Here is a 13769-nt window from a genome sequence, read left to right as displayed (position 1 = left end):
AGCTCCGATTGGACCCCTAGCCTGGGAATCTCCATATACTGCAGGAGCAGCCCAAGAAATAGCAAAAAGACAAAAAAAAAAAAAAAAAAAGGTAAAGTGGAATGGGAATGAAAAGAAGTGGATGAGTGACAGAGTAAAGAGAAAGAACTCATAATTTCTGTGTGAACAGATGATGGTCTCAGGAACTTCATAGTCTAAATATTTCTACTTTTGGAGTCCTTATTCCATGATGTATTTGGCATATTAAGATACATCCATAAACCCACTTAATATCAAGAATAATTATAATAAATAAATGGGAGTGAAATGCTCTAATTTTTATAATGTAGAGTTTTTATAAGATAAATCATTCATTTTCTTATTTTAATCTTTTTGGGTTTGATTGTACTTCATTATTTTTACATCTAGTTAAGAATCGCATCAAGCTGCAGGTGTCTAGTTATAAAGTAATTTGTAAAAAATTAGGCAGTTATTAATTTTTTTTTGTTTGTCTTTTGTCTTTTTAGGGCCGCAACTGTGGCATATGGAGGTTCCCAGGCTGGGGGTCCAATCAGAGCTGTAGCTGCCAGCTTACTCCAGAGCCACAGAAACGCCAGATCCAAGCCGCGTCTGCAACCTACACCACAGTTCATGGCGATGCCAGATCCTTAACCCACTGATCGAGGCCAGGGATTGAACCCACAACCTCATAGTTCCTAGTCAGATTCGTTTCCGCTGCACCACTACAGGAACTCTCTGGCAGTTATTAATTTAAATTTTTCTTTTTGCATCGATGTGTATGTCCATTTTATATATGGTTTCAAACATTTTCAGAAGCTTTTTCAAAGCTTTAGGGACTGAGCCACAGCATCTTATGTATACAATTGGCTTGGATGGTGGTGACCCTCACTAACTTGCCAGGAGTCATAACAGGAAGAACACAAATCGTTTTAAGTGCCTCCTACTACATCCGTTGTATTTTCATGTACTAAAGTTCTAAAGGAATTCTTTAAATTCACTAAATCTTTCAGAGTGTTCTAGATCATGAGCTAACACTGCCCACATTCACATGTGGATGTTGGCAGTGAACTCACTGGGGAGAAAAGTAAAGTGATAAATGTGCTCTTCCACTCAGACCTCTCCCATAAATGCAATCATTTGTGTTCTCAGGGAAGGAGGAAAAGGCCACAGCTGCTTTTATAACCCCAGCGGGCCCGGACCACTCAGTGGAGCTATTTCCAGTTTAAAAAAAAAGGGATGGGGGCAGCGTGTTGCAGAAGGGCAGGTGCTAGGTTGACATCAGCCTTCTTCAGGGTCAGTCTTCTGTAAGCACACATTCATCTACCCATGAAAAGTGCACCCTATGACTCCTCACTGACAACATGCCATGGCAACAACACTAATTTAGCCTTTCTCCTTGACCAGTTGCCATTTGCATGGAAATCAGATCCATCTCCTTCCTCTTACTGTTTGACAGCTGACAGCTAAGCCTTCTGACAGAGGAGTGCACAATAAGACAGTAATGCACTTTATAGTAATGCAACATCAGTGAAGTGAACATATGCCAAAGCACTCAATCTTATAACAAACTAAAACAAAAAGTGAACTTTCTAGAAAAGGAAAATGCTCTTCAAAAATATTTTTCAGTTACCAATATGTTACATAATATGCTCAAAATCTAATTTACCGCTATGTCAAAGACACTCTAAATATCTTTGATCTGAGTAATTTGACATAAATCTGTCATGCAGACAAGTGAGATAGCTATTCAGTTCTTACATATTTTTGCTCTGATCATCACTTTTCAGAAGAAAGTTAGGTAAACTAGGAAAAGGGTTAGAAGAAGGCAAAAAAGAAAAAAGGGGAAATGAGGAGAGAAAAAAGCCAAAGGAGAGAAAAAGGAAAAAAATTAAAAGGATGAAAAAAAATCAGTGAAAATAATTTTCCTTCTTTTTTTGGCTTCACCCTGAGCATGTGGAAGTTCCCTTGCCAGGGTTCCAACCCATATCACAGCAGCAACCTGAGCCCCTGCAATGGCAATGTTGGATGCTTAACTTCCTGAGTCACACAAGAATTCCAATAATTTTCCTTCTTTCTCTCTTCCACAAATGGTTAGTTCAAACATTTAAAAAAATCTTCCAGTCTAATTATACCTACCTGGATCCAAGTACTCTTCATGAGTATAAAAGTAATATCTGTCATTTAAGGAGTGGTCTCCTAGCCTTTAAGTCAGCTCTTGTCTTCCTATCTTAAAAGAGCATCCAAATTTTCATTCCACATTATTTACTCCAATGCTATATATATAAATTATGTCCACAGTACAATTTACCTTTAACTCCAGACTAGTTTTTTGAGAGACCCATATACAGCAGGCATCTTATCTCATTCTTTAGAAGACAAGACTATATTATCTATTCTGAGGAAAAAAAACCAAAAAACAAAAAACACAACAAAACTTAGCTTCTAGAATTTGGTCAGCCAATGAAGCCAATATACAAACTAGCACAATCATGAACACTGACTTGTTTTAACCACACCTGTGTTCATTCACTTTCAGAGACTGGGCATTCTCTGTGAACACAAAGTAGGAATTATGCTTTGAGTAATCGAAAACCCTGGACCCTAATCTAAATAATAGAAGATATTAAATAAATATGTACTAATTGATTTCTTTACATCTTTAATTAGTTTTTGGTATGTCTGTTGTAGTATCTAGCTGTCAAAGGCCAAAGTATGCCTGTTTCCATTCAAGAAAGAAAAGGAATCAGATGGTAGGAAGTTACTTCTTTGTTCTGCTCTGAAACTAGTTTTCTCTCCAAGGAGTTTTTTTGGTTTTTTGTTTGTTTGTTTTGCTTTTCTTCACTAAGAAATATTAATCTGCAGAATAACAGCTAGTGGCCAGTTAATTAATTTAGCTAAAGTTAAACTATCTGTTGGAATATCTACCCAATATTTTGTAGAATCCTATTTTCTTCCCTCAATATTCTCTAAAGAGCCCTTGTTTAATTATTAAAACAGTGGATTATGTAGCTATCTTTTCTATGATTTGTTATTCTACCCAAGACTAAAGTCATTTCTCATTGGATCAGTTACACTGCATGTATATACCAATTATTATAACCTTAACTAGTACTTGTTAAATCTCATCTACCTTCTATATTTGAGACAAACACACAAGTTGTCTTCCTTCATGAAGTTTTCTGCAACAATTCCTATCTCCTTTTTGAATGTCTACACCAAGAAAATTTGCTACCCTAATGTTTTCTCATTATTTCATTAGAATTGCATTAGCAATTTTTTTTTTTTTTTTTGGTCTTTTTAGGGCTGCACCTGTGGCATATGGAGGTTCCCAGGCTAGGGGTCGAATTGGAGCTGTAGCCGCCAGCCTACACCACAGCCACAGCAACACAGGATCCAAGCCACGTCTGCGACCTACACCACAGCTCACGGCAATGCTGGATCCTTAACCCACTGAGCAAGGGCAGGGACCGAACCCGCAACCTCATGGTTCCTAGTCGGATTCCCTAACCACTGAGCCATGATGGGAACTCCTGCATTAGCAAATATGACTGAAGCTCCTTGAAAACAAAGACTATATCTTTACTATGTTACTTTCATAGACCTTCATTGAGCTGATGTTTATTGAGAGCACATCACATGACAGACTCTGGCTAATATCTAAAGATACAGAAAGGGTGCACTTAAATCCATTCTCTAGGGAAGCTCTCAGTCAAGGGGAGGTGATGATCTGTGAATTGATGAATTCAGGAAGATGTAATTACTTCTATAGACAAAGAACTATGAAAATATAAAACATGGGCCATGAATTTTGCCCAGGCTGGTCATATGAGTAGATATTTAATCCAGGTCCTAAGGAATAAGTATTAATTTCTTAGGATAAAACCTAAGGAAGGGATCAGTAAGAGAATATTCCATGCAGAAGTTACTCATGGAATCATGAGAAGATTTTCCCCAAAATTTAACAAAAAGCTAAGCAAATAGCAGAGGCTTCAGTTATATTTTTTTCATTTTAATTAATAAAGTTTCTATATAATGACTGAGAAAATCTAGATTAATATTTTCTGTAGACAAAAGCAGAGGCAAGGGTCTTTTACTTGATAATTATTGTGCTCTCTAAAATAAAAAAGAGGAGTTCCCGTCGTGGCGCAGTGGTTAACGAATCCGACTAGGAACCATGAGGTTGTGGGTTCGATCCCTGCCCTTGCTCAGTGGGTTAACGATCCAGCGTTGCCGTGAGCTGTGGTGTAGGTTGCAGACGCGGCTTGGATCCCGAGCTGCTGTGGCTCTGGCATAGGCTGGCAGCTACAGCTCCGATTCAACCCCTAGCCTGGGAAACTCCATATGCCACGGGAGCGGCCCAAGAAATAGCAAAAAGACAAAAATAAATAAATAAATAAAATAAAATAAAATAAAAAAGAAAGAGACACTTGTCAAATATTCAATTTGATGTATTTTGGTAATGTAAACCTATAGATTACACTAAGCTTTTAATATCCCCTATTACTCTTCTAATTAATGTGAGCACTGTGTTTGAGGACAAAGTTTAATCTCCAAAAGTCACTGTCTGAAGTAATAGCATTTACATCTTGGGTGGTTTCCCTTATGAAAATAAGGAAGACTCACACCTGAGTGCACCGCTCAGCGATTTAGGTATAAATACGAAACTTTGATTCTAAATTCTAATCACTTTAGTATTGTCTCATATTTTTGCCAAATGTAGCTAAAACATGAAGTTTAGATAACACTGTGGGACAATTTTTATATCCAATTAGACTCTAAAGATGCTTAATGAATGTTTAATGCTCTCTATATGCACTGTGCTAGATCAAAGAGAATCAGCAGTGAACAAGACAGACACCAACTTCAACCTGTGATTGCCTGCAGTCTTCCATCAAAAGGGAAAGAGGCAGGAAACTAGAAATGGCCAAAATGACTCTGTGACTAAAAGACTCAAGTGGCTCACTGTCACTTTGTAAAATACCATAAAATTTGGTTTCCTGTGCTATAAAACTCTACATGGTCTGTTCCTACCTCCCTTCATCACAGCCTACTACTCTCTCCCACTGAACTTTAGAAAGATAAGCCTCCTTGTTCATCTTCAAAAGTGTCAAGTTTATTCCCATTCCTAAGCGCAATGCTTTGTTTCCTCAGCGAGAATATCTTCACTCATCTTTGAAATTCATTGAAGAGTCTATTCAAATGTTACCTTTAGAGAGGTTTCTGACCATGCTATTTAAAATAGGCATCATCTGTCTTTATCATACTCTAAGTCTTTGTGGCTCATACCACTTTCTAAAATCATCTCTCTCTCACTCTCTCTCACTCTCTCTCACACACACACACAAACATACACACTACTTTAAATGTCTGTCTCTCTTCTAGAGAGGAAAGGCAGTGACTCTATTGTTTACAACTCTGTCTCTAGTTTATTGAACAGTTCCTTGTATGTAATAGATGCTCAATAAATATTTCCTATTTTTTGTTGGAGTTGATTCATGTACACAGAGTGATATGAAAGAGGAAATTTTTTTACTCTATTTTCCCTTTAGAAATTTCCATTTGATAATTCAACATAGATTTGTAGCTCCATTTTTGGCTATCTTCACTGTGATGCCAGAAATGGAAAAAAAAACAAAAACAAAAACAAAAAACCTTTCACACCTGATAGCACTTGACTAAGAAATATTAGGATTATATCATGGCCAACATTCTCTTACATTTGAAGTAAAAATGTCCACATTCAAATTGTTTCCAATTTGGACTTTCTGAATTGAGGATGGGACTGTGGAATAGGTATCAAGGGACTTTTTTCCACCTATATATAACTGCATAAATTTGGAAAAGTTAACTATTCATTCTACGCCTCAGTTTATCCATAAAGATAAACATTTCACAAAGTTTGTGGGATATTAATGAATGTTACAAAATCCTTAGTCATATAATCTTGACTACTGATGGGTTGGTTATCAGGTAAACACATTTCTTTACTGCAGTCTTCTCAGCAATCCTTGTGAATAGCCAGTGTCGACAAGGGCTTTGAGTAGAGTTCTCCCCAAGCTGTTTGACCTCAAATACCTTTTAACACAGAGCACCTTTCAAGAGATGTTTTCCTATGCCCCCTTCAGGAAAGGCTTGCTGGAAGACTGTAAAGTTCTCTTCTAATGAGACAGTCTATGGTTCTATAGTATTTCAAGCCTTTACACAGTCCATTACTGATTCATGCTCAGTGATAAGGAAGATGGCTAGTGAGAATGGCAACTGGCATAAAGTCAGCTATTTGAACATCAAACAAAGAGACTGTCCATTTTTTAGTGGAAGAGGTAACTGTTGCTAACTTTCATGAATACTTGGGTGAATCAATCAGCTCATTATATTTATCTCTCTTTAAAAATCAAGCAAGGATAAAAGCTCTGGGGATTCTGTTCTATAACAGGCAGGAAGAATAGTCTCTGATCTTATGCTCAAAAAATTCTTTTTCAGGCTTCATTATGGAACACTAACATTCAAACTTTTTTTTTTTTGAGGGCCCCACCCACAGCAAATGGAGGTTCCCAGGCTAGGGGTCTAATCTGAGCTTTAGCTGCTGTCCTATGCCACAGCCACAGCAATGCCAGATATGAGCCACGTCTGCAACCTACACCACAGCTCACAGCAACACCGATCCTTAACCCACTGAGCAAGGCCAGGGATCAAACCCGCAACCTCATGGTTCCTAGTCAGATTCATTTCCTCTGTGCCACGACAGGAACTCCTCAAATGATATTTTATGTCAAGGCAATAGCAGAGCTATTCCAGATAATCAATCCAATTATTTGTTCGACAGCTATTTTTGAGCTCTTAATAAATAATGCTAGGATTGAAGCACTGAAAATGATGGATCCTGATCCTCTTGGCAAGGAGTTTAAAATCTAGCTAGGAGGAAACACAGCAATCCAATAAATGCACATACAGTAATCTGATTATAATGATCAAATATATCATGAAGAACAACTGGATGCTATGATGCCATAGGATATAAAGTGTTCAGTATGGTGTAGTGAAATAGGAAAGATTTTCTTGAGTATAGAGAATTTTTGCTAAGGCTTGAAAGATTAATATGAGATGATAGAAAGAGTAAATTTGTAAAATGGAAGGCTGCAATGGAAGGGGAAACCATTCTAGGAAGAGTGAAAACTTAAGGACAGAGATTTTCTAAAGAATTCCAGGTAGATTTGCCTGAATTGGCAAGTAAAAATACATGATGCATTGAAATTTGAATTTCAGATGAACTGTGTTTTTTTTTTTTTCAACATAAGCATGTTTCATGTTGTATAGCACATACAGTAAAAGAAAAAAAAAGGGTTTATCTGAGATAAAATTTAACTGTTTTAACTGGGTAATATAAATTTTATCTGGAAACCTCTATTATAAGAAGTGAGAGATGACCAGAGAACCCTTTGAGGAGGTAGGAGGCAGACTAAGGGTAAACACAGAAATTCTTCTTTTGCCTTTTACTTATTCACTCACATATTCTACAAATACTTTCAGGCACTCAGTGTGTCTTGTAGTCCTCAATGTGCCTGAGAATATAGTCAGGCAAAATACGCAGATGAAAATACACAATAAATGAGAGAGGGAAGGGTTTCAAATACAGCAGGACCTTAAAGATGACAGACACCTCCATGGGTGTTTACTGCCATATCACAAGTTAGTCACTTTTTTTTATTTACAAGGAAATTTTAGTAAATACTCTTACAAAATAATAAACACAATTGCAGGATGTTTAAAATAAAAATATTACCAAGATACTCTCCCAAAACCATCATCTCACCATTTTGATCTAGTTCAGTGGTTCTCATTCAGTGGACGTTTGGCAATTTCTGAAGACATTTTTGATTTTCATGGCTGGGGGTTTGGAGGAGGCTATTATTAGCATCTAGTGGATAGAGGCCCCTGATGCTGGTAAACATCCTACAATGCATAAGATAGCGCTTTCACAATAAAGAATCGTCCAAAATGGCATTAATGCCACTATGAAGAAACTCTGGCATAAATTAGCAGTTAACTTGGTTGGAAACATACATTTTAATAGATAGCAATCCAACTTGTCAACCATATGGTATGAATGAAAACCATGCATGCTTGTTTTAGGATAGTGCAAGTTTGCCATCCCGGACTATTTATTATACGGCAGACCATTTTGCACATTTAAACTTCACAAAAATACAGTGAAGTCAATTGTACTAATTGCCACTTTACATTTTAAGAAACTTAAACTTGAAATTACTAGCTAACTTTTTGATAATTAGTAAAGTTTATATTTGAACCTAGGTACTGAAGCCAAAACTTGCATGCTTAGCCCTTCCAACATGCATCCTTCTCCACTGAAATGCATTCAGCGGAATGATCGCAACAGATAATTGATTCTGCAGCTCTTTTTTTTTTTTTTCCCCCAAACAAAATGGTAATAAACTCCCCCTTGGAGTTCCCCTTATGGCTCAGCATAAACAAGCCCGACTAGTATCCATGAGGATAAGGGTTCAATCCCTGGCTCAACTCAGCGGGTTAAGGATCTGGCATTGCTGTGAGTTCTGGTCACAGATGTGGCTCAGATCTGGCGGTGCTGTGGCTGTGGCATAGGCCAGCAGCTGTAGCTCTGATTCAACCCCAGCCTGGAAACTTCCACAAGCCTCACATGCAGTCCTAAAAATATATATATATATATAAAAAAACTCCAGCTGCATGATTATTGCAAACATTTGAAACTGATATACATTTTTTCCCTCAATAATTATAAAAGCATAGTTGTAAATATACATTCCCTTTATTAAACACCATCTGCTCTATTTTGAGGTGAATCAGTCAGTTTGTTTATCTTTAAGGGCTTACTGCTATTGAAGAGGCCTCTCCCCTCATGCACATGCACCTTAATTAAAGGTTTCTTTCTCTTCTTCCATTCTCAAGGAAGTGAATATCTTAATTTGTTCTTAACGATTGTCTTTAGCCTCAATGTCAGTAAGTAACCACATCATCTTCATACCTAAATACCTGTCTTTTCTTTTGGCTTTAAATCCTTTGCTCTTTTATGTTTAAATTTAACTCCAAATCAAAATGGGATTGTTCAAGCACAGTAGACCCTAACAATCATTCCATGAGTATCACAGGTGAGTTTCTTCCTAATTACCAGTTAAAATTATATACACATGGCTATTTTTATGCTCATATATTCATTACTATTATATGCAGTTAAATAAAAATAAATACAGAGAAAGAGGTAAAATTATATCTGAAAATCATTGCAATAAACTGGATGTTTATTCACAGAAACAACTAACTGATAATTACTTTCTGGCAAGATTGGACAAGTTTCAAAGTAATTCCAAAGGAGATTCAAGCATACTGTTAAGAGGAAAATCTCCACTGAGCTGATAAAGGACGTCTGTGTTCGCTGAGAAAACTATTATGCCCCCATCACAAAATGAGCTTTCTAATTCTGAGGTTGAAGTTTTCATTTATTCACTGTAAAACAGAATCACTTCGTTTCAATGGAAAACAAGAGAATGTTGTTCCTGATGAAGCAAATTCTTAAGTAAACACTGTCAGTTCCCATTTGTCATTTGGGTATTCTCTATTTCTTTCAGAGTCCTGTTTTAACACTTTTTTATACAAGTGATAGAAATGGAAATTGTTTTGATCCTTCTGGAGAGAAATTTACAAACAAGAATGTTGTCATTTAGAATTCTTGTTTGAGGCATTAGAAATTGACTAATCAACTGAAGCAGATAAGGATTATATTGGTAGGATATCTCAGCCTTCTTAGCACTAAAGGGACCAGGTTCAGAAAGAGCTAGAAAAACACTAGGAGGAAGTCTATGAGGCAGGAACTAATGGATATCTCATAAGGAGGCTGAAATAAAATAAACCAAGTCTAAGATTTTTTTTTTTTTTTTTGGTCTTTTCTAGGGCCACACGCACAGCATGTGGAGGTTCCCAGGCAAGGGGGTCCAATCAGAGCTGTAGCTGCCCGCCTATGCCAGAGCCACATGAAAACAGGATCTGAGCTGCATCTGCAACCTATACCATGGCTCATGGCAAGGCTAAATCCTTAACCCACTGAGTGAGGCCAGGGATTGAACCCACAACCTCATGGTTCCTAACCATGAGGTTAATCAATGAGCCATGACGGGAACTCCTATTTTTTTGACTAAACTCTTTATTTTCACATTTCAAGGAGATAGCATTTGATTGACTTACTTTGAGTCACATGTTCATTATTTTTCTAAGGCAGAGCAAGAAATCTTACCTAATGTTTCCACAAGAAGGTAATCCAATAAGGAAAAGGTTGTTGCCAAAAATAAACAAACAGATAAACAAACAGACCCATACCTTACATCAAAAAGCTTTAAAATAAGCATTCCTTCTGATCAAGAAATTGACTTCTGGCTCTTAACCTGGGAAAATATTCAAAGATGATTTTAAGATTTATATCTAATAGTTAATATTATGAAGAAGCTGGAAAACAATCCATACAAAAATGAATATAAAAAAAACAGAATAAGACTCTGAAATTTAAAAGTGTGATTCAATTTTTGTTTAAATGACAATGCATTTATGAGGTTTATATGAAAATTATTTTGTGATTTTATCATATAGACTTTTTTCTTTTTAAAATCTTTATGTGTATTTTCAGGCTTTACTGAAATATAATTGACCTATAGCATGTTGTAAGTTTAAGTTATCCACATGATATACATATAATTATGAAATGACTACTAAATAAGGGTAGTCAGCATTTCTAACTCCTCACATAATTAACATTTTTGGATTTTTTTGGTGTGTGGTCAGAACATTTACGATTAGATACATAAATACTGTCTTGTTAACTACAGTCACCATGCGGTACATTAGATCTGCAGAACTTTACGTCTTATTACTAGAGTTTATACCCTTTGTTTGTACCATCATCTCTCAAGTTTTCTCACCCCCTCAGCCTACGGCATCTACCATCCTATTCTGTTTTTACAAATTCCGTTCTTTTTTGGTTTCTGCACGTGAGATCATACAGTATTTGTCTTTGTCTAACTTATTTCCCTTAGCATAGTACCTTCAAGATCCATGTATATTGCTGCAAAAGGCAGAAGTTCTTTCATTTTTATGGCTGAATAATATTTCATTGTGTGTGTGTGAAATATTCTTTATCCATTGAGACATCCTTTGGCTATTTTCATGTCTTGGTTATTGTGAATAATGCTGAAATGAACATGGTGTGGATATAGAGAATTCATTTATTTGGATATATAACCAGAAATGAAATTGCTGGATCATATGTTAGTTCTACTTTTGTTTTTTTGTTTGTTTGTTTTGTTTTTTTTGCCATTTCTTGGGCTGCTCCTGCAGCATATGGAGGTTCCCAGGCTAGGGGTCCAATCAGAGCTGTAGCTGCCAGCCTACGCCAGAGCCACAGCAATGCGGGATCCGAGCCGCCATCTGCAACCTACACCACAGCTCACAGCAACACCGATCCTTAACCCACTGAGCAAGGGCAGGGATCAAACCCACAACCTCATGGTTCCTAGTCGGATTCATTAACCACTGCACCATGACGGGAACTCCAACTTTTGTTGTTATTTTAGGAACTTCCATAATGTTTTTCATAGTGGCTGCAGTAATTTATATTCCTATCAACACTGTACAAGAGTTCCTTTTTCTCCACATCTTTAGAACATTTTGATGGTCATTTTAACAAATATGAGGTGATGTTTCATTGTAGTTTTGATTTGCATTTCCCTGATGATTAGTGATTTTTGAGCATCATTTCATATACCTGTTGGTCATTTGTATATATGTGATTATGGGATCTGGCCTGGAAGCTAAACTTAAGGAAAAATTGGCCAGGTGCTGGGGTGGCCAGTTCCACAAGAACCTACTTGGAGCCTAGTTTTGAGGGGCTACCCAAGGGCTGTGCTGGAATCTTGAGTTCATGGGACCCCATCAGGAAGCTGGGTCATGGAGCTCCCTGGGAGCATGAGAGCCATCCTGACACTGGGGTAAACTGAGGTCCTGGGGCTGCAAGGAGTCTGCCTGGTGATGGTATGGACCTGGTGCTGAGGTCCCCAGTGAGGTCAGGTGCTTACTTCACTCTCCGTCCCCCACAGAAAAGGTGTCTCTCTGCACACAGGCCTGCCCACGCCTGGGGAAGAGGTGACAGGAGTGATAGGAAACTGTCCTTCCTACCTTCTTTAATGCATCTTTCCTTATTTCTGTGCTCCACCTAGATGCTATAATCTCTCACCTGGAATCCTTAGCTCTTGTACAGGTATTTTCATGCATGGATAGTTGTTCAAATTGATGTTTCTGAGAGGGACTGAGCTCTAGAAATTCTTATACTGCCCTCTTGCCAATGTCATTCCTCTACCTATATTTTCTTGTTAATTATGTATTTAAATTTTTAGCAGTGACTTTTCTTCATGGTTACGTGAATCATATAGAAAAAGGCTAAGAATAATTATCATTTAAAGAAAAGAGCACTTTGACTTTAATTTGAACTTTGAATTTATGAAACAGGATTATAGCTACTGCTTCTATGGATGAAAAAAGAAATACTGAAACTAAAATGTTAACAGCGTTATCTTCAGATAATGGTAGGGTGATTTTTAAATTTCTTGCAATACAAGTATTTTTCTTGTAATAAGAAAGAATAATCAGGGAAGAATGAAAATTTCTTAGCTAAGCTCAGAAAAGTACATAAATGTTTATGAGATCTTCTCCTAATTTTTTTAATGAGGGAAAACTTACAGCCAAATTATAAGTGAAATTAGTCCAGATTCTCTATATTTCTCCATTTATACATCTCACTTTATAGCCTACTGAAAACATAAGAAGTAATAAACTCAGTGGATGAAAGAAGAGGCTTTAAAGACAGTTAGATTTGTACTTGTCCTTGCAGCCCCAGGACCTCAGTTTATCCCAGTGTCAGGATGGCTCTCATGGTCCCAGGGAGCTCCATGACCCAGCTTCCTGATGGGGTCCCATGACTTCTTCCTCCTCTTACCAATTGGAACTTATTCAAGTTGCCTCAATGTTCTAACCTCAGTTTCTACACCTGTAAAATGGGGGAAATAACTTCTATTTTGTAAATCATTATGGGAATGAAAAATCTATATGGAAATTATATTTATTTTACATTCAGTTAGGAAAATAAAGTTTATATAAGATTATTCATTAGAAAATTAAGGAAAATTATTAAACAATTTATTAAAAAATGTTTGTTTGCTAACATATATATGATCCAGCAATCCTACTCCTGGGCATATATCCAGACAGAAATTACAGGTTTTTTTTTTTTTTATTACTCAAATGAATTTATCATATCTGAAGTTGTGTAATGATCATAACAATCTGATTTCACAGGATTTCCACCTCACAGCCCAAGCAAGATAAAAAGATGTAAAAGATACATGTACCCATATCTTCCTAGAAGCACTATTCACAACAGCCAAGACCTGAAAACAACTTAAATGTCCATGAGTATATGAATGGATAAAGAAGATGTGGTACACGTATAAAATGGAAGACTACTCAACCATAAAAGGAATGAAATAATGCCATTCTCAGCAACATGGATGCATTCTCATACTAAGTGAAGTAACTTAGAGAAAGACAAATACTGTAAAATATCACTTATATATGGAATATAAAATAGTGCACAAATGAATCAATCTACAAAACAGAGACAAACTCATGGACACAGAGAACAGACTGTGGTTGCCAAGGTGGGGGCGGGGGGAAGG

Source organism: Sus scrofa, chromosome 16, assembly GCF_000003025.6.
Source record: "Sus scrofa isolate TJ Tabasco breed Duroc chromosome 16, Sscrofa11.1, whole genome shotgun sequence".
NCBI lineage: Eukaryota > Metazoa > Chordata > Mammalia > Artiodactyla > Suidae > Sus > Sus scrofa.
This window is presented reverse-complemented; position numbering follows the sequence as displayed.